We start from the raw sequence: 22,381 nt of genomic DNA on the forward strand, positions 1-22,381 counted from the left end.
GTTCTCAGATCTTGGAAACTAAGCAAGGTTGGCCATGGCCAATATTTAGATGAGAGATCACCAAGGAATACCAAGGCCAACACATGGAGAAAGGCAATGGCAAATCACCTTTTAAGATCTCTAACTTTGAAAATGCTACAGGGTCACCATAAGCTGGCTGTGACAGACAGACTTGACAGACAGACAGACACAGAGCTGTCTGATACTGGTCGAATCCCCACTACCATTTTAGCCAGGTTTCAGAACACAAACTAACCAGGTTTGAGGGACGACCTCTGGTCGAATCCCCACTACTGTCTTAGCCAGATTTCAGAACGCAAACTAACCAGGTTTGAGGTCGTTTGTGGCCGTTTGTGGCCACGCTGGCCTCCGACCTCCAGGGGTCGGAGGACAGCGTGGGCGGAGCTTAGGAGGACAGCAGGGCGACGACAGCGACGAGGTAAGTAACAGAGGGACGAGGGAAACAGCGTGTTCCCGGCGGTGCTGTTCGCACCGCGCCACCGAGAACACGCTGTTCACTCAAAAACTACCCTTTAAACGGGTGTTTTTGAGGATGGCCTGACACCGCCCTGAGGAAGGGGAAGGGGAGCCAGGTTGGCGCTGCTGCGTTTCAGCAGCGCCGCCTGTGCGAACGGCAGCCTGGGGACGGCATTTTTGCTGTCCCCAGGCCACCGTTTTTGGCCCATGCGGAAAGGGCCAAAGGAAGTTTCATTTAAATATGAGGAATAACTTACTAACAGTGCGGTGTGTTGGACATTGGAATAGTCTCCCTCGTGAGATTCTTCATCATTGAAGGTTTTTAGATATTGAGTGGATATCTGCCTGTTGAAGACCTCATAGCTGTTGTACCTGCGTTGGCAGGGGTTGGATTGGATGACCCTTGTGGTCCCTTCTAACTCTGAGATTAAATAAATAAATAGGTGTTCTTTCATTGAGTTAAGACCACTCTCGACTTATTAAAGAAGCTTAGCATAGGATATAAAAGGAAGTAGATTGTTTAATTATTATTAACTGTAGCTCACATTTTGAACGTAATACGTTAACATTTATGCTGGAACATTTGGAAAGAAAACTGCCACTCATTAACATTTCAATGGCAAAACAGAGCCAAAAGCATTTTTGGAAACATAAAGCTTTCTCCTATAACTGCCAAACATTTCCAGCAGTAGTTTCACATCAGGGATTTTTTAAAGAATAGGTGACAAAGAGACGATAGTATAGGAACCTAAATAAAGAGATGAAACAAGGTGTAGGGCTTTGCACATTGGTCCTGAAGAATAAATAATTGCAAAAATGTTGTAAAAGAGAGATTGGCGATATATTGGGGAGAGCAGGGTATGAAAACAAAGGCCCTTCCGCACATGCAAAATAATGCACTTTCAATCCACTTTCAATGCACTTTGCAAAAGTGCGGAATAGCAAAATCCACTTGCAAACTATTGTGAAGTGCATTATTCTGCATGTGTGAAAGTGCCCAGAGACTCCTGGAAGGAGTTTCACTTGAATATGATTCTATATCAGCCTGTTCAAGCACCAGCATATAGACTCAGGAAGACAGATGTGCAGTATGCTAAATGCTACTCTGATCTGTAGCGTAGCAATTCCAGGGATTGCTTGAGAAGACAGAAGCATCTCTCTTCTGAACTAGTTGTTCCTAGCTGAGCCATTAGTATGCACAAAAGATACTGAATCAGGCACCTGAAGTAGTAAAGTTTGCTCTTGCTAGTAATATTTGCTCTCCCTTTCTTGAAGTGGCCCATTTCTCATGCTTGTCCAGAATAACCACTTCAGTTCATCATCAGATGAAAACAGTTGGTGAAAATTATACTTAAAAAAATGGAAGTGAACAGCCGTTACTTTTTTAAAAAAATTATAACTTTTTTATTTTACGTGGATAATAAAATACAAGTACCAAGATGAAAACCAAATGAGAGAATAGTGCGGAGATTACGGAATTACAACAATCGCTTATAAAGACGAAAATCATTTACGACCTGCAGAGTTTAGGGAGAACATTGCTAGTACCCCATCTCCAAACAGGGTCAAAAAGGGTCGGACCCTTGCACTAATGAATAACCATTCCCAAGTTCCTGTTTTCACCTCCCCACAACTACAGTAGTAGGTTAAACGATCAAAGAGGCTAAGGCCCCTTCCGCACACGCAAAATAATGCGTTTTCAAACCACTTTCACAACTGTTTGCAAGTGGATTTTGCTATTCTGCACAGCTTCAAAGAGCACTGAAAGCTGTTTGAAAAGTGCATCATTCTGCATGTGCGGAATGAGCCTAAATGTTGAAGCGAGTTTAAACACTGGAACCTACAGAAAAAGGACTTTGCCTCAGAAGTCTTCAGGGCCAAGAGGGCACAATATCCAGACAGTCTCGGGAAGGACCTAAACACATTCAAGTTAGGAATGACCCTTTCTCTGAATCCCATGGCTGTGAACATATGCACAATGCTTTTGTCTCACTACACAGTAACCACACATATAAAAGGTGATATTTTCTAGGTTGAAGAGAGTGATTTGCCAGCAAGTGTAATTTAGGAATGTCTAATTTTAGTAGCTTAAGCTCTCTTTCTCACCTCTCAAAATTCCCAACACATTTTGAATATTATCACCCCCACCTTCCACCCTGTTTTATGCCTTGGAATAACCCTGAGGAGAAGAATATTGGCACTCTTCTTCATAGGCACACAAGCTTGTACTAACTACTGCACATTTAAATTGGAAATGAGAGGCAATAATCTTGAACAAATATAGCTCAACTATATTTTACATTTAGCACATACTTAATTTTCACAATTTTAATTTATTTTAGTCTGCCAAACAGCCCAACTCTTCAAAGCTACATGAGCACGACTACAGAAAGATATTTATATCCCCCCTTTCTCTCCTGTAAGGAGACTCAAAGGGGCTTACAATCTCCTTTCCCTCCCTGTTCTGTTCCCCAAGTAAAACAGTCTTAGGTGCCCTGTACTCAGCCAGAACGGGAGGGGGGGGGGCTCACAAGCAAGGTGTAACAGTTAAAAAAAAGTTTATTGCTAGAAGAATTGAGACCCCAACTCCTCCCAGGGTCTGACTAAAATAAAGTACTTGCTTGACTGGAACAATTTGAAGCTTGAGACTTCCTTTCCAGACTCCTTCCAGGAAAGTTCACTTTGTCTGGGCTTCCTCTCGGTTCCTTCAGTGTCCTTTATCTGGATTTTACTTTCTGTTAACACCTTAGACTTATTTATTATTTATTTATTTATTGTTTGGACTTTTATACTGCCCCATCCCCGAAGGGCTCTGGGCGGTGTACAGTATAAATACAATATTAATATAGATAAATAATTAAAACCATTAAAACAGCGATAGCAACGGTAAGAACAATAATAGCGTCCGACTAACCCCATTTTTAAAAATTCTCCCCGGAGGAGGAGGACAAGTCCCAAGATTACAGGCCCAGATGTAAAGGGCCAACTGGGGGGGGGGGGGCGCCATTCAGCGGCTGGTCCCTCCAAAGGCCCGGCGGAACAACTCCGTCTTACAGGCCCTGTGGAACTCATTGAGGTCCCGCAGGGCCCTGACAGCCGGAGGAAGAGTGTTCCACCAGGCCGGGGCCAGAGCCGTAAAAGCCCTGGCCCGCGTGGAGGCCAGCCGCATCATTGAGGGGCCAGGGACCACTAATAAATTGGCCTCCACAGAGCGGAGAGGCCGTGCAGGGACATATGGGGTGATGCGGTCTCGAAGATACGAGGGTCCCAGGCCACGTAAGGCCTTGAAGGTCAACACCAGCACCTTGAAAATGATTCGGAACTCTACTGGGAGCCAATGCAGCTGGCGTAGCACAGGCTGAATATGATCATAAATGGCGCTGCCTGTGAGCAAACGCGCTGCTGCATGCTGAACCAGTTTTAGTCTCCGAATCAGACGCAAGGGAAGGCCCGCTTAGAGCGAGTTACAATAGTCTAACCTGGAGGTGACCGTTGCATGGATCACAGTGGCTAGGTCCGCCCGGGAGAGGAAAGGAGCCAACCGTCGGGCCTGGCGGAGATGGAAGAAAGCAACCCGGGTTATATGGGCCACCTGGGTCTCCATTGAAAGAGACGAATCCAGGTGGACCCCCAGGTTGCGCACAGAGGGGGTCGGCGCCAATGTGACCCCCTCCCACACCGGCGGCTGGAAAATCCTGTCCTCCCCCCGTGGCCAAGCCAAAGGATCTCCGTCTTCGATGGATTCAGTTTTAACCTGCTCTGCCGCAACCAACCAGCAACCGCCTCCAAACAATGCTGGAGAGCCGCAGGGGCGGCGACCGCTCCCCCCTCCATCAACAGAATGAGCTGAGTGTCATCAGCGTACTGGTGACAAGTCAGCCCAAAACTCAGTACCAGTTGAGCAAGGGGTCGCATATAGATATTAAATAGCAGCGGGGGTAGTTAGGCCCCCTGGGGTACACCGCAATCAAGCGGGCACTTCCTGGAGGCCTGATCCCCACACCTCACTTGCTGACTTCGACCCTGGAGGAACGAGGCAATCCACTGAAGGACGGTGCCCCGCACCCCGGAGGCAGCCAGGCGGTGGGTCAAAAGGTCATGATCGACCACGTCAAACGCTGCGGTAAGATCTAACAATACCAGCAGCGCCGATCCGCCCCGGTCAAGCTGAATACGGAGTGTATCTGTGACGGCGACGAGAACAGTCTCCGTCCCGTGCCCAGCACGAAAGCCGGACTGGAAGGGGTCGAAAGCCGATGCGTCATCCAGAAAGCCTTGAAGCTGCTCCAGCACCACTCTCTCAATTACCTTCCCCAGAAACGAAAGATTCGAAACAGGGCGGTAATTGGCCAGATCTCTCGGATCTAACGATGGTCTTTTTAAGAGTGGGCGGACCACTGCCTCCTTCAACCCATCTGGGAAGACTCCTTGCTCAAGGGAGCCATTGATGATACTCAACAGATGGGGTCGTAGCTCCACCCTGCAAGTTTTTACTAGCCAGGAGGGGCACGGATCCAGAGGACAGGTAGTAGGTCTAACAGCAGCCAAGGTCCTGTCAACAGCGGCTTCGGAGAGCAGGGAGAACTGGGCCAAACCTGGGCCCGAAGACGGCAAGGGAGCCTCCAGTTCACTAATTGTTGTCAACGTGGAGGGAAGGTCCTGGCAGAGCGACGCAACCTTATCTGCAAAAAAGCTCATAAAAGCCTCACAGCTAATACTCAATTGTGAATTTGTAGACCTCTCCGACAGGGAGGTTAAAGACCGAATTATACGAGATAATTGTGCTGGGCGGGAGCTAGCGGATGCAAGAGAAGAGGAGAAGAAAGCCCTCTTCGCCTCCTTCGTCGCCACCTCATAGGCTTTCATAAACGTCCTATAAGATGTTCGCGCAGCCTCGTCACGAGATTTCCTCCACACTCGCTCTAGACGTCTAAGCACCCATTTCATACGGCGCAACTCCTCTGTATACCATGGAGCGCGCCGAGAGCGGGGGCGTAGAGGACACCGGGGGGCAACAATCTCGATGGCATCGGAGAGCCGGGAATTCCAGTCCTCCACCTGCTCATCGAGTGTGCCGGCGGGTTCAGGGTCCCGCAGAGCATTCAGGAAACCAAGTGGATCCATAAGTCTCCGCGGGCGGGCATAAATTAGCCCGTCGCCTATACAGGGGTGTTGTGGCGAGTCCACCCGGACCTTCAGGGCATAATGGTCGGACCATGGCACTCTGTTAACAGAGGATACGACCAAGTTCACCCCCGACCCGAAGACCAAATCCAGCGTATGCCTGGCCTCATGAGTGGGGCCAGAGTTTACTAAGGAGAGGCCTAGTGTCGCCATGGATGACACCAGCTCCGTGGCCGCTGAGCATGAGGCGGCGTCGACATGGACGTTGAAGTCACCCAAGACGATAAGTCTGGGGAACCGCAACGCCCAGTCTGACACCACCTCCAGCAGCTGCGGCAGGCCGTCTCCCGGCACGCTAGGCGACCGGTACACCAGAAGAACGGCCAGTCTCTCCAAGGCCAACCACTCAAGGCCGACACATTCTATGCCGGCGATCTCCGGGACGGGGACCGCCCTGAAGGGAATAGACTCATGGATGAACACAGCCACTCCACCCCCCCCCCAGCCCTGTGTTCGTGATGGGTGGAGGCACGCGAAACCCGGCAGCACGACCTCGCACAAAGTGACGGTCTCCCCTTCGCGCACCCAGGTTTCGGTGACACACGCCAGGTCCACCTGCTGGGCTCCAAAAAAATCCTGGAGCACCCTGGTCTTGTTATTGATGGACCTGGCATTAATCAACACCAAAGACGAAGCAGAGTGTCCCTGGTCCCAGCCACCATCGTCCCTCGGGATAGGTCGGAGGTCAGAAGGCGGACGAGCATAACTGTATCTCGTGCGTCTTCTATCATATGGCCACCGCCTACTGCAATACCTACCCCGTCCCATCAGGACAGGGATCCCCAGCCCCAACGTTGGCACCCCCATAACTCTGTCAACTCACTCCACCCAGAGCCTGACTAAAAACCCCACTAAAAGTAAACCCGACTCAACTAAAAAGTATTCTACTAACCTAAGCTAAGCCTAAGCTACAGCCAGGCCGGGCTACTAATTATGTCCAGTATAATGTTAAGTAACTGGATAACTTTCCCACAGCTCAATACTAATTATACAATCAATACACTCAATACAATCAATACAATCAATACATTTCCACTATACAACCCTCTTACTACACTCGTCTAGATTATAAATACAATCAAGGAGTTAGGAAGAAAACAAGCCAACATGGGACACTAGATGGCAAAATGGAGCTGCTGCCACCAGATCTCCGTGCCCTCTGTGGAAACAATGGTGTTATTATTTCGGTCTGCCAGTAGAGTCAATGAAGCAATGAAATAGTTTCTACTGCACCAGCAGTGGGTATGGGGCTCACACCACCCAACCCAACTGTTCATGTGCAGGACGTCTGAGTTGGAGAAACGGATCCCTGGGGGACAACAACACAGGGATACAACTCGAATAGCAGCCAGGGTACCTCTGCCACCGGCCACCCCAATCAGCTCTCGGGTAGGGAACTCCGTGTTCAAAGGTCGTCTGCCAAAGCGTGGTTCATTCAGCCCTCTCACGGCTGACTTGCCTGACGTAAGGCCGGCGGTGATGTCATCAAGTGCCAATTCCGGCTCCCCCACAACTCCTTCCCGCTCGATCAATTTCTCAAGTGAGTCTTGTCGGGGGCATCCAATCTCCCGATCTATCCCCAGTACTCCCCTCTGCTGCTTATGGGTGTGTAGGCATGGCCTTTGCTGCACCAGAGCAGATCCTCCAAGCCATTGGGAAGATGGTCGCGTCGTAGGCGCGGCCTCTGCAGCGCCACCTGCAGGGCCAGCCGCCTCACTGACTCTCACTGACTCTCACTCTTAATGCTCTCTATACACTTTAGACTATACACCATAGACTATCCACTGGCACCTCAGACTAAATTAACTAAACCAGGGCACTACTGGATAATGAAAGGAAGACTGCCTGTAGGGGGATTTCTTAAAACTGACTCAGGCTATTGGTTAGGATACTACTTTGTGTTTTGTATTTTATCATATTCCTAGATATTTTTTCCTTCCTCCCCACAAAACGAATGTCAGACTGATTATTCACAATGTATTTGCTGTATGGTTGGGGTGAATATCCATCGCAGCAAGATTTCTCATACAGACGTATTTCTTCAAGCCTCGCTTTCACTTTCATTTTCTCTGCGGCAAGTGAAACCACTTCTAACACATATAAATAAAAGAATAAATGTCTTTAAGATCTGTACCTTTCAGAATAAGTTGATGGGCTGAGTTAAGAGAACCAGGCCCAGAACTAGGCCCAATAGAAAAGAGAGCTGAGTTAAGAGAACCAGGCCCAGTAGAAAAACTGTGCATCCAGGAGGGGGTGCCTCCTCACATTTCAACAGAGGAAATGTGAGGAGATCCCACTACAGCACAGTTTAACTTCTGACTGCTTGTGAATTCTCTTGAGACCTTGCCCATCTCTGTGTTAAGAGGTTTCTGATGGTGGTGGCTGGTACTACTTATAATAGACTCAATAGGAAATGTTGAAGTCCTAGCCCTGTTTGTGATTATAAATTCCCTCTAGAGTGGCAACCATACTGGCTACCCTAGGCCCCTGGTTCTCTGACAGTCACTCATCACAAATGGATACAATTTGAGCATTTGGCATTGATATTTTCTTTGTGCAATGTAAAACACACACACACATAGGATAACTGTCCTCATTTTGATTAATTTATTGTGTATATTTTGGAAGGGCTGTATCATCCTTGATGCTATTTTATTGAAGCATTTTAATGCCCTGTTCACATAGTCAAATTGTACTGTACAGCTGCAGGGGCGATCAGCTGCCAAAATTTCTTTTGCTGTCCATACATGATTCTCCTGTCAAAGGTAATGAGACCTCCACACATGCATCCAAGCGCAGAATTTGACCTAAACAAGGATTCACCAATTCCAAATGTCAGAGTCAATGATAAACAGAATTATCTTCAAACTGCAATCCAAGTGCATTATGAAAAACAGATGATGGGCTGCTAAGAAAACCCGATTCGCATTATGGATCATTACTCTGCATCATCTGTGCAGCCCAGGACAAAATAAAAGCAGTGATGCATTTGCGCGTAAGTGTATTTTGTGTGTTACCTGAATTCTAAAGAATGACAATGAAATAAAGAAAAATAACTTGGCAAAAGACGGTGTTGAGAAGACTTAGTCTGACTAATGTGACGTTGGCATCAGTGCAGATCTGCCCCCTGTAGCAAAAAAAGATCCTGCTTCCTTGAAATTGCTCAAGTACTGCAATCTGTTAAGAAACTCTGAAAGGTTATTAAGAGTACATTAGCTTGCCAGAATGTACTGTTATTTTGACAGAGAAAGCCCCTTTAACCAGAGGGACTACTTCAGATTCCAGTAGCAGCTTAGATTTCAGAGTGGATCTGTCATCTCTTTTCCAGTAAATGGTTTTGTGGCTTTTTGCATCCATAATTAACACATAGCGCCTTCTTCTTGTATAAACAAGTGCATAGAATCAGTTATCTTGGGCATAAATAGGATGAGTGGTTTACTTGCATTGGTTTGTTTCCTTTCTCTAGGGATGCACTGAAGAAGGAGGAGGAGGAGGAGGAGTTTGGATTTATATCCCCCCTTTCTCTCCTGCATGGAGACTCAAAGGAGCTTACAACCCACTGCCCACAACAGACACTTGTGATGTGGGTGGGGCTGAGAGAACTCCGAAGAGCTGTGACTAGCCCAGGGTCACCCAGCTGGCGTGTGCTGGAGTGCACAGGCTAATCTAGTCCCCAGATAAACCTTCGCAGCTCAAGTGGCAGAGCGGGGAATCAAACCCGGTTCTCCAGATTAGAGTGCACCTGCTCTTAACCACTGTGCCACTGCTGAGAAGGTAGTCATTGGTGATGAGAGCTCTGCAGCTCGTCTACCGGACTATTGTGTACTACAAGGCACTATTCTCTCTCCAGTGCTATTTAACATATATATGTACCCTCTTTTGGATCCTGTCAGGAAATTTGACATGGGATATGCAGATGACATCCAGCTCTTCCTCCTACCAGATAAGCAGCTAGCAGAGGTGCTACTGGACCTAGCCCATTGTCTCAAGATTGTGATTTGTTGTTTGAAGGAGAGTTGACTGGAGTTTAATTCATCTAAGATGGAAGTTATGTGGCTGGGTCAACCTCGGTCTTCCGGGGGACCTTTGCTCCTGGTTTGGGCAGTAGGCAAGCAAACTTACTGCTGGTTTGCCAGCTGAGGCAACCACCTCTCCCAATGACGACCACCTCCCTCACAGCTCACCAGCTGAGGCAGTCATACACCCTAACCCGCTGTTGATCTGGGCTGGTGAGCCTGCTGGGGGCTCACCAGCTGAGGAAGCCACCCCCCCCCAGCCTGACCAAGTCATATCTGCCACGTAACAAATGTGTTTGACTGTACACTTTCATACATGCCCTTTTAATTCCCTTTGCAAGTGAATTTTGTCATTTCACACTGTAGATAGCAGCTGCAAAGTGGATGGAAAGTACATTGCAAGGGCATTAGTCAGCAGGTGTGAAAGTGTCCAGTATTTACAAGTTCAGTTAAAAAAGGTAAAGTTAGTCCTCTGTGCAAGCACCTGGCCATTACTGACCCATGGGGTGAAGTCACAGCCAAATGTTTTCTAGGCAGACTATGTTTACAGGCTGGTTTGCCATATCCTTCACCAGTCATCTACACTGTATCCGTTGCATACTCTATGCTGTATCCGTTGCATACATCTACACTGTATCCGTTGCATACTCTATGCAGTCAAGCAAACATATATTCCACTCAGTTATACAAGCGTACTACATTACCAAAGTCAAATGTAAAAACCAGGCTTATTTACTCATTATCTGTTTCATCGCCACCATAACTCCTCTTCACTTGGCTTATCACCTCAATTAATCTTTGTCCACAGCCTGATGCAGTAGATTTATCCTTCAGGTCTGAGCTTCTCAAGCGATTCGTTAGCATGTTAGTAGCATAATTTCTGAAGCAGGGGATTGGCTGGGCATTAATTAACCTCTGATACCCAGGCAAATATTCATTTTAGATTTTGTTGTTGTAATTCGGTCTACTTTACCTTTTATTGCTTTCTTGTTTTAACGTGGTGTGTCATGGAGCATTGTGGATAATATTGTGGAGAGTATTGCGCTGTACACAGATGATACAAATAAATGAGATATCAATTCTTTGTCTCTTGGAGGGGCACTGGTTCTTTTTCTCCATATCTCTACCCCAAAGTACCAGTGAGGGCAATGATGGGAGCCAATGTGATTAAGTGCCTAGAATAGGGGTATTCAAAATGGCAGGGGCTGATGGGAATCGTAGTCCATGAACATCTGGAGGGCCAGAGTTGGATACCCATGGTCTAGAATGTTACAGTGCCTCCAATGCAGAGTTATCTATCTATATATATAAAGCTAACCATGTATTTGTTAGTGGTAGTATAACTCAGTAACTGCTGGGCCAATTCCTCTGAAAATTCCCAGCCACTATAGTCAGTGAGGTGAGAGTGTTTTTAGATGTTCACATACCTGAAATTTCACACCTGGCCCAGGTAAAATGCCTTTTTCCTGGCGCTCCATGGTGAAGGACATGCAGCTGCCTGTGTGTAACTGTCACCCTTAGAATGTTCATGCAGCTTAGAATGTTCACTCAGATGGCCAGATATGAGCAGGGAAAACAGTACATAGGCAGTAACTCAAATGGAATAAAACACATACACACACATACACATGAGGGAGAGGAGAGGGAAGGGAGGGAGAGGGAGGGGTGGCATGCAAGGGAAGAGAGGGAGGGAGAGGAAAGGGATGGAGGGGGAGGCATGCAAGGGAAGAGAAGTGAGAGAGGGGAGAGAGTGAGGGGTGGCATGCAAGGGAAGGGAGGCAGGGGGCCCAGCATCTTGATGTGACCCACCCACCCTAGCGGAGGGAAAGGGAAGGGAGGGAGGGGGAGGGGTGGCATGCAAGGGAAGAGAAGTGAGGGAGGGAAGAGAGTGAGGGGTGACATGCAAAGGACGGGAGGGAGGGGCCAGGCACCCTAGATTCCCTGAATACTGCAATTACAGTTAAGAAAAACAGGCACGCATTACTCAGGAGTAAGCTCGGTACAGCAACCGTGACATACTTTGAATTTATTTATTTATTTATTTATTTATTTATTTATTTATTTATTTATTTATTTATTTTTCAAATTTATATCCCGCCTAACCCCTGAAGGGCTCTGGGCGGCGGACAACACAAAATTCAAATACAATAAACATAAAAACAATATATACATTAATCACTAAATAACACATTTAAAATGCAGCAAATTAATACATGATACAGCAATGCCCGCAAAGTCCCTCTTAGACCCTCCCGAGGGGGAAAGAAAAAGAGTGCGTCGCACCCCTCAGAGGGTTTCCTCAGAAGTTACACCCATTGCCACCAACCAAACTTACTCCCAGGTAAAGGATCATGACCAGCCAGCCTAGACGTGTGGGAGGGGTGCCTTTCCATTCCCCCCCCCCCCCAAGGAATGCAGGCACACACATCAATGCAGGCACAGTATCAGGCTGCGTGTTTGCATGAGCACATACTGCTGGCCTCTGCAATTGATTTGCTGCTACTGTTTCTTTCCCATTTCACCACAATAAGCCACAGCAACGCGTGGCCGGGCCCCACTAGTATTCTTCTAAACCTATTGACCAATGGGTGTAGAATGGTATAACTCTTGCTTAGGATGGTACTGTAAGACTAGAAACAGGGAGTCCTGGGTTTAAATCCATGTTTGGCTGTGAAGTTGTGTGAGTGACCTTGGGCTGGTCGCTCTTTATCGATCTAATTTACATCACAGGATTATTGTGTGAATAAAATATAAAAGGTAAAGGTGCAAGCACTAGGTCATTACTGACCCAATGCAGTGATGTCACATCCTGACATTTATTAGGCAGACTATATTTTCGGGGTGGTTTGCCATTGCCTTCCCCAGTCATCTACACTTTATTACCAGAAAGTTAGATACTTATTTTTCTGACCTTGGAAGGATGGAAGGCTGAGTCAATCTCAGAGCCTGAAACTATCTTCTGTTGGGATCGAACTCAGATTGTGAGCAATTTACCACTGAGCCACAGAACTCCTGTCAAGAGCAAAATAAGGAAGGGAGCAATGTATGCTATCTTGATCTTGTTGGAGAAAGAGCGGAATAAGAATGAGAGAGATTCGAAAAACAAGGATCCCTACATGCAGAGCTGTATTTCATTAACAATGGAAATTTGAGGTGTAGGCCAGAATCCTAAAACCACTTCCCCGGGATTAAACCTAACAGAATAAAATGGGACTTACTTCTGAGTTGACTTGTTTAGGATTATTCCCATACTCGTGACTCTTCTGTATAATATGCAGTTTCCTCTTTTGAAGATAACAATAACTTCTGGAGATGTAGCTATGTTAGTGTGCAACAGTCAAATTAAACTTGGTACCAGACTGATCCATGATGCTATAATCACAAGATATGATTACTGTAGCACACTGTATGTGGTGCTGCCTTTGAAAACAACTGAGAAACTTCAGTAGCTGGTTCAGAATTCAGCTGCTGTACTGTTGTCTGGATGAAGCTGTTTGGTTCATATGAATGCCCATTTTGAGATCAGCATATTGGTTGCCAGTGTGTTCCAAGTTCAACTCTTGATGCTGGTTATCACATCTAAAGCTCTTCAAAACCTGAGGACTACATACCTGAAGGACTTATGAAGAAATTATATTCATCCCAACTGAGACTCTTGCCCATTCCTTCCTTCATGCAAATAAAATCTATCTTGGCCCATGTTGTGGTAGGAAGGGGGAAATGGTGTATTTCCTTGCTGGAAACTTCCCTTAGATCAAGAGTTCCCTGGAAAACACACTGGTAATCCACTACCCCTCAGTACCTCCTGAGAACATTCAGACTAACTTACTTAAAATGTATTCTTCCAGAGAAGTACTAGAACAATAATGAAATAACAGGGTAGAAACCCTGGAAAATATATTATAACCCATGCTGTAGCACCATGACATCTAGCAAATGGTCTCCTCGTTTTTTATCTGGACAGCACAGACAAAAAAAAAGCATCAGAAGAGACAGTTTTGCTTTCTCTCTTTCTCACACCCACCATTTTCTGTGGCTTGACTCCTCCTTTCTAACCCATCATTTACTAAACTTGCTCTAACAACTTGTTGAGCTGAAATAAAGCATTCTGAGGATGTTTTAAGGGAGAAAGCTATGCAGAGTTCCTCCCCAAAACACTTACTTTCACTTTTATTTGTGCTGTGCAAAAAAGACCCATTTTTTTCTAGCACTAGATATTTTTCAGCTCATTGAAAGAATTGGTCTTGAATAAGTGGAAGTGCCTAGCTCCACAAGAATGCAGTGCAGACAAGAGCTACCACCACAGTGGAAAAACACACTGCATAAGTGGGAATGAAACTTAAAACCCAAGCAGCTTTTTAAAAAACAAAACAAAATGAACACTGAAAAATTGGGAAGAGGGGCCTAGAATATTCCTGAATTGGTCAGTCCTCCCCAAGTGTCTTCTCCCAACAACATTGCTTTAAAACTGGGAATAAAGATACACAGAGATAAACTAGGGGGCTGTAAGGTGTCAGAAGAAGGATTTGGACCCCCAGAATACCCCTCTCTTGGTTTCTGTAAGTGGTCTGGCTGATTCTTCTTCCCTTCTCTCTTTATCCCTTCTGAGGTATATTCAGCCTCATCAAGCCATTTCAAAATGTTCCCCATTTTTGCCTTTTGGTTAAGTTACAAAGTCGTATTTGTCTGCATACGTAGGGTGTTTCCAAAGTATACAGAAACCTTCACTTTGTCTGTAGGTGGCCTATTTTTGTAGCTTTCATCATCCATACAGGGGGCAGCCACTTTACCACAATAAGTGGAGATTCGACTGTGATTTCTTTTCTCCAAGCTATAAGATTAGAATCAGAATGCCTGTCAACCACTCATACTTTTGACAACCTTTTATCCTAGATTTCACATCCCAAAGTAACTCTATGTGGGAGTTCTTGATTTTCAGGCCATTTAAAACCTAATTTGGTTTCACCCAGTGTAGCAATTGCTTCTGCAGACACCTAAAGCTATTTTTCAACAAATGATGCTAAACCCCTAGGGAGGTTACAAATCAGTGTCAGGGTCATTGACATTCGGCAAGTTGCTCGGCAGATTGACAAATGATGATATCAATCTCTTATCAAAGGTGATGATGCATTGTTCAGCATGTAAGCAACCTGTTTAATTGTACATATGGTGTACTGAGATTTTGCAACTGGAATAATAAGTAGTTCTGAGCACAGACTCACTAGCGACAGCTGATTTTAGTTTTGCAGTTAAAATGCTTTCAGAGGCCAAACTAGTTGTAAGATCACAGTCTTTTCTTTAAAATGAAAAAGAGCATCACAGGACCAATTGGGAATAGAAGAGTTGCTGGTTAGATGCTGCCTAGCCCTAGCCCTCCCAACTGTTTCCCACTGATTGTTAGAAGAAGAAAAGTTTGAATTTATATCCCACCTTTCTCTCCTGTAAGGAGACTCAAGGTGGCTTGCAAACTCCTTTCCCTTCCTCTCCCCACAACAGACACCTTGTGAGGTAAGTGGGGCAGAGAGAGTTCCAAAGAATCTGCTTTTAACCATTACATCATGCTGGTTAGCAGCAAGGGATAGAGTCTCTGTACAGTCTCTGTACATTCCATTTAGCTCTGTACATTCCATTTAGCTCTGTACAGTCTCTGTACATTTCCATTTAGCATGAAGCAGCAGTGGCGTAGGAGGTTAAGAGCTTGTGTATCTAATCTGGAGGAACCGGGTTTGATTCCCAGCTCTGCTGCCTGAGCTGTGGAGGCTTATCTGGGGAATTCAGATTAGCCTGTACACTCCCACACACGCCAGCTGGGTGACCTTGGGCTAGTCACAGCTTCTTGGGGCTCTCTCAGTCCCACCTACCTCACAGGGTGTTTGTTGTGAGGGGGAAAGGGCAAGGAGATTGTAAGACCCTTTGAGTCTCCTGCAGGAGAGAAGGGGGAGATATAAATCCAAACTCCTCCTCCTCCTCCTCCTCCTCCTCCTCCTCCTCCTCTTCTTCTTCTTCTTCTTCTTCTTCTTCCCTTACAAGGAAAAAAACAGATTGGGAGAAAAGGAGAAGGAAAACTTCAGCTGGAGGGGAAAGTTTGTATCCATTCTCTGCTAAAAGGGGAAGCCTCCCACTCCTGCTTTACTATCTAAAATAAAATCAGGGGGCTTCTCATGAACCTCTTCCACAGTTCATCCCTCTTGCTGTTAGTGAAAGTCACAAATTTGGTTTTAAAAATGCATGTATCAGGGTTTTTAATGGATTGCTGTGCAGGTAGGTGAATTAACCATTTCCATTTCGTTGTGACCTTCAAGTCATCTGTAAACAGAAGTGTTCTGTCTGAAATAAGTATTTAGTCATCGACACACCATATTTCCCCCCAGAACTGTAGATATTTTGGAATAGCTTTCGGAGGGTGTTTGAGATTCTTTTTGTTACATCTTACCCTACCTGCCTGATGTTAAAGTCTCTTTGGTCACTTGCATGTTGGAAAATGGTCTCTTCAGTTTTTGTCCTTTCAGCAATGGATTCTATTTCAATAGCAAGTTATTTTATTGCCGCAAATCGACAGCTGCATGCAACACACATTAGAAATGGAGGGGGGAAAGTAGAGACCTCACCAGAAGTATGCGAGAATTGTCACTGAACCAGAGCAAAAGGGAGAAGAGAGGAAGCCAAAAGACAAAGTCCAGATACTGAACTTTTGTGTCTTGTGAGGCAGGATGTTCAACAAAGGAATTCAGAGCACACAGCAGCAGTAGAGGTTGACATGACCCCTAGTCAAGTTCTGCTCCACAGTGGATATCCATAGACCAGTGGCGTAGCGCCGAGGGGGTGCATGATGCACTGGGTGAGCACTGGTGCAGGGGCGTGGTGGGGGCATGGTGTGGTGTGGCATGGCGGGTGCATTCCAGGGTGGGTGGGGGCGTGACAGGGGCTCAGGGTGCATGCGTGCCCTGGGCGCAGTTCCCTCTAGCTCCAGCCCTGCCATAGGCACTGCCCTCACAAAGGACATAAATAAAATAAGGCAAACATATAGCTAGAAATATAATTACTTGTATTTTCCCTTCTATCAATATAATTACTTGTATTTTCCCTCTATCAACATTCCTAATCCATTACAACTGTTTTTTTAAAAAATGTTTATTTTAAAAGGACGTGTAGTTACCAGTGCAGTTTCCACTGCTGACCCAGGCTCTGCGCACCAACAGAGTCAGCCTTGGAGATACACCACGTTTTTCATGGTGTGTCTCCCTTGTCAGTGTTTTTGGGGGGAGGGCTTTCCACACCACAGGGAAACCCTTTGGAAAGAGTAGGGCGGTGCTGGAGGAGTGCCATCCCAGTCCACCTGCCCACTCAATCTGGATTGAGTTGTTAATGTTTAATGAGTCTGACTCTGTTATTATATTGTTTAAGATCCTAGCTATTACTTATTAATTAACAACCTTTAGAAGCCATCTGGGGTAATAACAGCTTTTGCAAGAGATACAAACCCGATCTATGACGTGGCCATGTTTGACAAACAATACTAAAGAGACAAACACTGATAAAGACTATACGAAAATGCATTTTTACACGTGAGGCATTCTGGAGCATACTGTTGCATGCACAGCGTTACTAAAGGGACGGAGGATCACCCAAGCCTGAGGTTTTCCCTTGTCAGAGGGTTTCTGTTTCCCTTTTACTTTGTTCATCCTTAGAAGGCTGTGTATCGACCTGAAACAACTGGTCATTCTTGCTTATTATCCATAGAACTCTGTTACAAACTGCTGGAAGTTACAAATTTATTATTTCAAAAAGGGAACTAGTCAAAATTGAAGTGACACGCTTATAAGAGATCTGATCAAGAAACATTGTCAGATTTCGGCACTTTTGAATGTTCCCTATAAAGACTGTTTCATAGATTTGAATGTTTATTGAGTCATGTTGGTTCAGATTGTGTGTATTATTGTACGTTTTATGTTTCATTATTGGTGGTTACACTGAGTGGAGCTATAGCTTATTGCGGTTAGGGGTGCACTTAGCATTAAACACAATATATATCAGGCAGTCCAGAGTGTACTGTGTTTATTTTGATTCTCAGGTTATACGTTGCACTCAATTTTTCATTGAGCCACATACACATACCCACAGAAGAGAAGTCCAAGTGCAGGGACAAGAGGAATAATTTTTTAAAAATACTCTGAGAGACATGAATGAAAAAGTGAATACAACCAGCGCTGTGTTGGCAGCTACTGCTGAAACAATGCTATTTTACTGGTTGTTGTGGTTTTTCCGGGCTGTGTGGCCGTGGTCTGGTAGGTCTTGTTCCTAACATTTTGTATGAATGATTGGTGAAGTCTCTCAGAGCCTATTAGTTATATTATGTATTATGGTCTCAGGAAGAGACATTGGTTGTTTTGCTCCTTTTAAGTTGAATTTACTTGTGTGAAACTAAATTACTGTTTGTAATCCTTTATAGAAATAAACTCAATTGAAAAAATATGTAATTTGATTTAGTTGTCCCTGATAATCTGTGTATATACAGCCATTGCTTCCCAGACGTCTATTTTGCCTTGATTTCATTCCCTCCAGAGATGTGCCACCACTACTCAGTTCCTTCATATGGATAGGGTCAACATTATGGACTAACTCAGCTATCTGCTGAGCCCATGTTTTCCCATCTTTTTGACTGAGTATTTTGTGTGATAGAACTCAAATCCTGCTTCAACATTTCCAGCCTCTTTATGATTTCCATTTGTTCTTGTTCGGGAAGAGCCAGGAAAGAGTCTTTGAGGTTGTTCTCCAGGACCTGATTTTGTAATTTTGGAGCACATTCCAATATATATCCTAAGCTCTCATCCTCCCATCGGACATTTTCTTTGATTTGATTCTTTTCAAGATCAGCGGGGTGAGCTTTGTCATATAGCTGTTGGTTTCTTTGTTTGATTTTGGAAATTAAAGGAGATATAGGAACATTTTTTAATACACAAATTGAAAAATTCCTTTTCCTGCCAAATAGGCTCTTGAACATAACAGCCTTATCGGGATAAAGTCCAATTGAAAAACTAATATTACTTTAACTGGATGGTTTCTGGAATTCAACGTTTCCACTATCTGTAGTTCCAATTTATTTACTTCTTCCTTTAGCAATGTTCTAAGGTGTCTCTTAGCAAGCTGTTCAGTATTCCAAGATGGAATTGTCCCGTTATAGTCGCATACTGTCAGGCAAACTTTATTTAATTGGTACGAACACCAAATGGCAGGAGTCTTTTATTTTATGAAATTGGATAGATGACTACTTTTGAGGTACTTTACTAGGAGCTATCTGCTGCGGCAACCATTTCTCCTCTTGTTCCACATGTTTGATGATAAGGTCCGTTTTATAATTAAGCAGCCTTAGTTCCTTATAAATATGCTCCACTGTAGCAGCAGTAAGTTGCACTATATTAGAGTAGCCTGGCTGATCTAGCAGGTCATTAGCCTTTGCAACAGTTTCCTTATCCATTCTTGTATTTATAAATCCTTCTGTATTGTTTAAAATTCCACAAGGTCGCTCAACGTCCTCATCATCGCTTCCTTCATTATCCCTATAAATTAAGGCAGAAAAGTGGTTCATAGTGGGGATTTGTCTATATATATAAAAATCTAAACGTGTGTTTGTCCCTGATGGTCTCCCTCAGAAGCTGCTGGACGGATCGCCCCCAAATTTTCACAGGACGTTCCTCCCTGTTGCGGGCAGGTAATCAGACCTTCAAATCGCTGAAAGTCCATTCCTGAGCCAGGTAAAACATCTTTTTCCTGGCGCACCAGGCCATGAAGCTGGCTGTGTTTAACCGTCACCCTTAGAATGTTCGTGCAGCATGTCTGTGGCCTGAGGGATTGGTATGCCCTTAGAATGTTCGCGCAGATGGCCAGAGATGAGCAGTGAAAACAGTAAATAGGTAATACTGGTAGGTAATATGAGTGGAAGTGAAACACATACACACTTTGCCATGTGAGACGTCAGGTGGGGTGTCCCCCCCCCACACGCAGGTAACTTTCACTCTCTGTGCCTCACCCACTGCTACCACACAACACACATACTCTCATACACATCCATCTCATCCTCACACACCTCATTCTGCCCTCCCTCATATCCAACCACCACTTACCCACTTCCTCACCCATATTCGCCACAGCTCTCTTTTACTAAAAGCGAGCAGGAGTTTGCCTTTTTCTTCTAAGATAATCCGCGGGGTGGGGGCAAACCAACACTACTGGCTCCGCTTCTTTTGCACGTGGCCCTTTACGAACCCAGGGAGCTGGCCTCGATCTGAGCGCCTCACCACCCTGCCTCTGCTGCCTGACTGGGATAGCCTGCTTGCCCCAGTTCTGCCTTACCCAAGCCAGGACTGTGCCTGTCAACCAGCCTCATGGACAGCGGGATTTACACTCTGGACAGTTCCGTTGTGGAATGGGAAGGGTTACCTTATATTAAAAAAACAAGACAGCACCATATAACGATGTGCATTGAAAAGGGAAAGAGGGATTCCATTTGACCACCCCAAAAGGCTATGCTGCGGATCATTGGACCTGCATGGACATCTGTGTGGGTTGCGGCCTGCTCATATATTATAAATGTCAGTAATTTTCAATTGTTTTGCTGTTGGGGGAGTATTATCCTCTGCGTCTCTCGTTTTCTTAGCCCCATATTCAGCCACTTTTAAGTTTAAACTTCCAACTTTACCCTCCAGGCAAAAAAGCTCCTGCTCAACAATGCAGACTAATTAAAAAGAAAAAAATGATTACTAAAAGCTTATAAATTGGATTTTAAAAGAAAAAGTTTATCTGGCTTGGACATCACTGCGCAGCTTCTCCTGACAGACCCGGAAGTTGTTTTTCTCAGTGGGGACTCTACATATGGCACCAAGTACATTCTTCTGTGCTAGATGTACTGAGACATTATTATGTTTAAATTAGAAAAAGCATAGCTTGTGTGTGGTGATAATGTGCATTAGCTGAGGTATCCCAAGTGATAATTAAAGCACTTTAAAATGCATGTTTGATTTTGGCATAGATCTCTCTATTCATTGTGAACTATCTTTTGGAAACTGCCCACATGAGAAATGAGTTCAGTTAGGACAATAATTGATTAATCGGTTCCTACACACAATGAAATCATTTTCTAAGCTAAAAGGTAGCTGAACAAAGGAAGCGTGTATTAGTGTGTCAGTGGACAATGAAGGTACTATTATCATTCTGATGTTTATGAAGAGGTAGTGAGAGTTTAGAGGAGGAGTTTAGAGGAAGCACAATGTGTATATGGAGACAAGTGGAATTAGGGTTTTCACACAGTGCAGCTATTTTAGGAAGGGAAGGAATGGAAATAGGGTTGGCCAGTTACCAGGGTTTTTTTTAATGTGAAAAACAGAATTTATTTAGTAAAGCTGGATTTTGTGTGTGTGTGTGTCAACGTTTATCATAGCGTTTTTATTGAGCGATATTGTTAAAGTTGTATAACCATGCATATATATTTTGAGGGCACCAGATTTCTGAGCTTGCCTTTTCAGGTACGTGTAATTCCTGCCCAAATGTTGTTGAGCTGATGGAAACAGGGGGGCTGAAGAGACTTCAAAAAGAGGAGATGGTAGCAGCATAACAATGCAGAAGAATTGCCAATGTCCTGTGTAGTTCCTCCATCTTACCCCATCAGAGTCCACTCATTCAGGTACCGTACTTTCAAAAATTGAAAACTGGCATTTAAATTTTAAAAAAATTAGTGCCCTTTAATGTTGCCCTAGATATTTGACCTGGGCAGTTTGTTCATATGGCCCCTTCCGCACAGCACAGGCAGAGCGGGTTGCAGTGGGGATAAAGTAACCCGCTCTCTTGTTTACCCATTCGCATGCCTCACTGCAGGTAGAGAACAGAGCCCACAGAGCCAGCGTGGGTTGCTGCCATGCCTTCGTACAGAGGCACGTCTTAATTTTTGTAACTTCTTCCCTCAGCTGCGTAGCTACGTGGGCAGGCAGGCATGGACCCTCGCAGCCATGCTGACATCTTGCGATACCGCAAGGTGGGACCTTTAAAAATGGAGGGAAGCGCAGTTGTTTAAAGTGCTTCCTGACCAGCCGTTCGCTCACTCGCAGCTGCAACCCGCATCAAAACAAAAGAATCGCGGATAGTGCAATTCTTGAATAACACATTTCGGAGGAGATAACACGGGGCGGGAGCAGTGTGAAGTCCTCCCCTCCCAGAATGGATTTTTTCCCCATTCCCAGCCTGGGTTTATTGGCCCGTGTAGAAAGAACTATAAAGTTTGTCCTGACTGGTACGTTCCATTTTAGAAACTGGATTTCAAAGCCTTATGTGAATATGCAAGTTTGGCATTGTATATAGGGAAAATAAGAGGATGGATGATATAGTAAGGTGGAAGGCAATTGGAAGTTTTTCTGGGGTGATACCTAGCATCCAGTACACATACAGCATGACTAAAGCCCAAACTGGCATTTCCATTTACCCAGGTGTTATGTTATGCCATTTTACGCAATTAGCTTTATGTTTTTATTCAGATTTCTTCTAAGTTTTGTGAGCCATTTTGATTATTTGGGGAGAAGGTGGGTAATAAATGCACCAAATTAATAAAATGTGTGACACTTTACATATGAGGGAGATTTTTGGTGTTTTGATTAAGATGATAAGGGAAAGGATAGCGGTAGCATGAAACAGTGAGATTGTTGTGGATGAAGGAATTG

This window comes from Sphaerodactylus townsendi, linkage group LG04 (assembly GCF_021028975.2).
Source record: "Sphaerodactylus townsendi isolate TG3544 linkage group LG04, MPM_Stown_v2.3, whole genome shotgun sequence".
NCBI classification, from domain to species: Eukaryota; Metazoa; Chordata; class Lepidosauria; order Squamata; family Sphaerodactylidae; genus Sphaerodactylus; species Sphaerodactylus townsendi.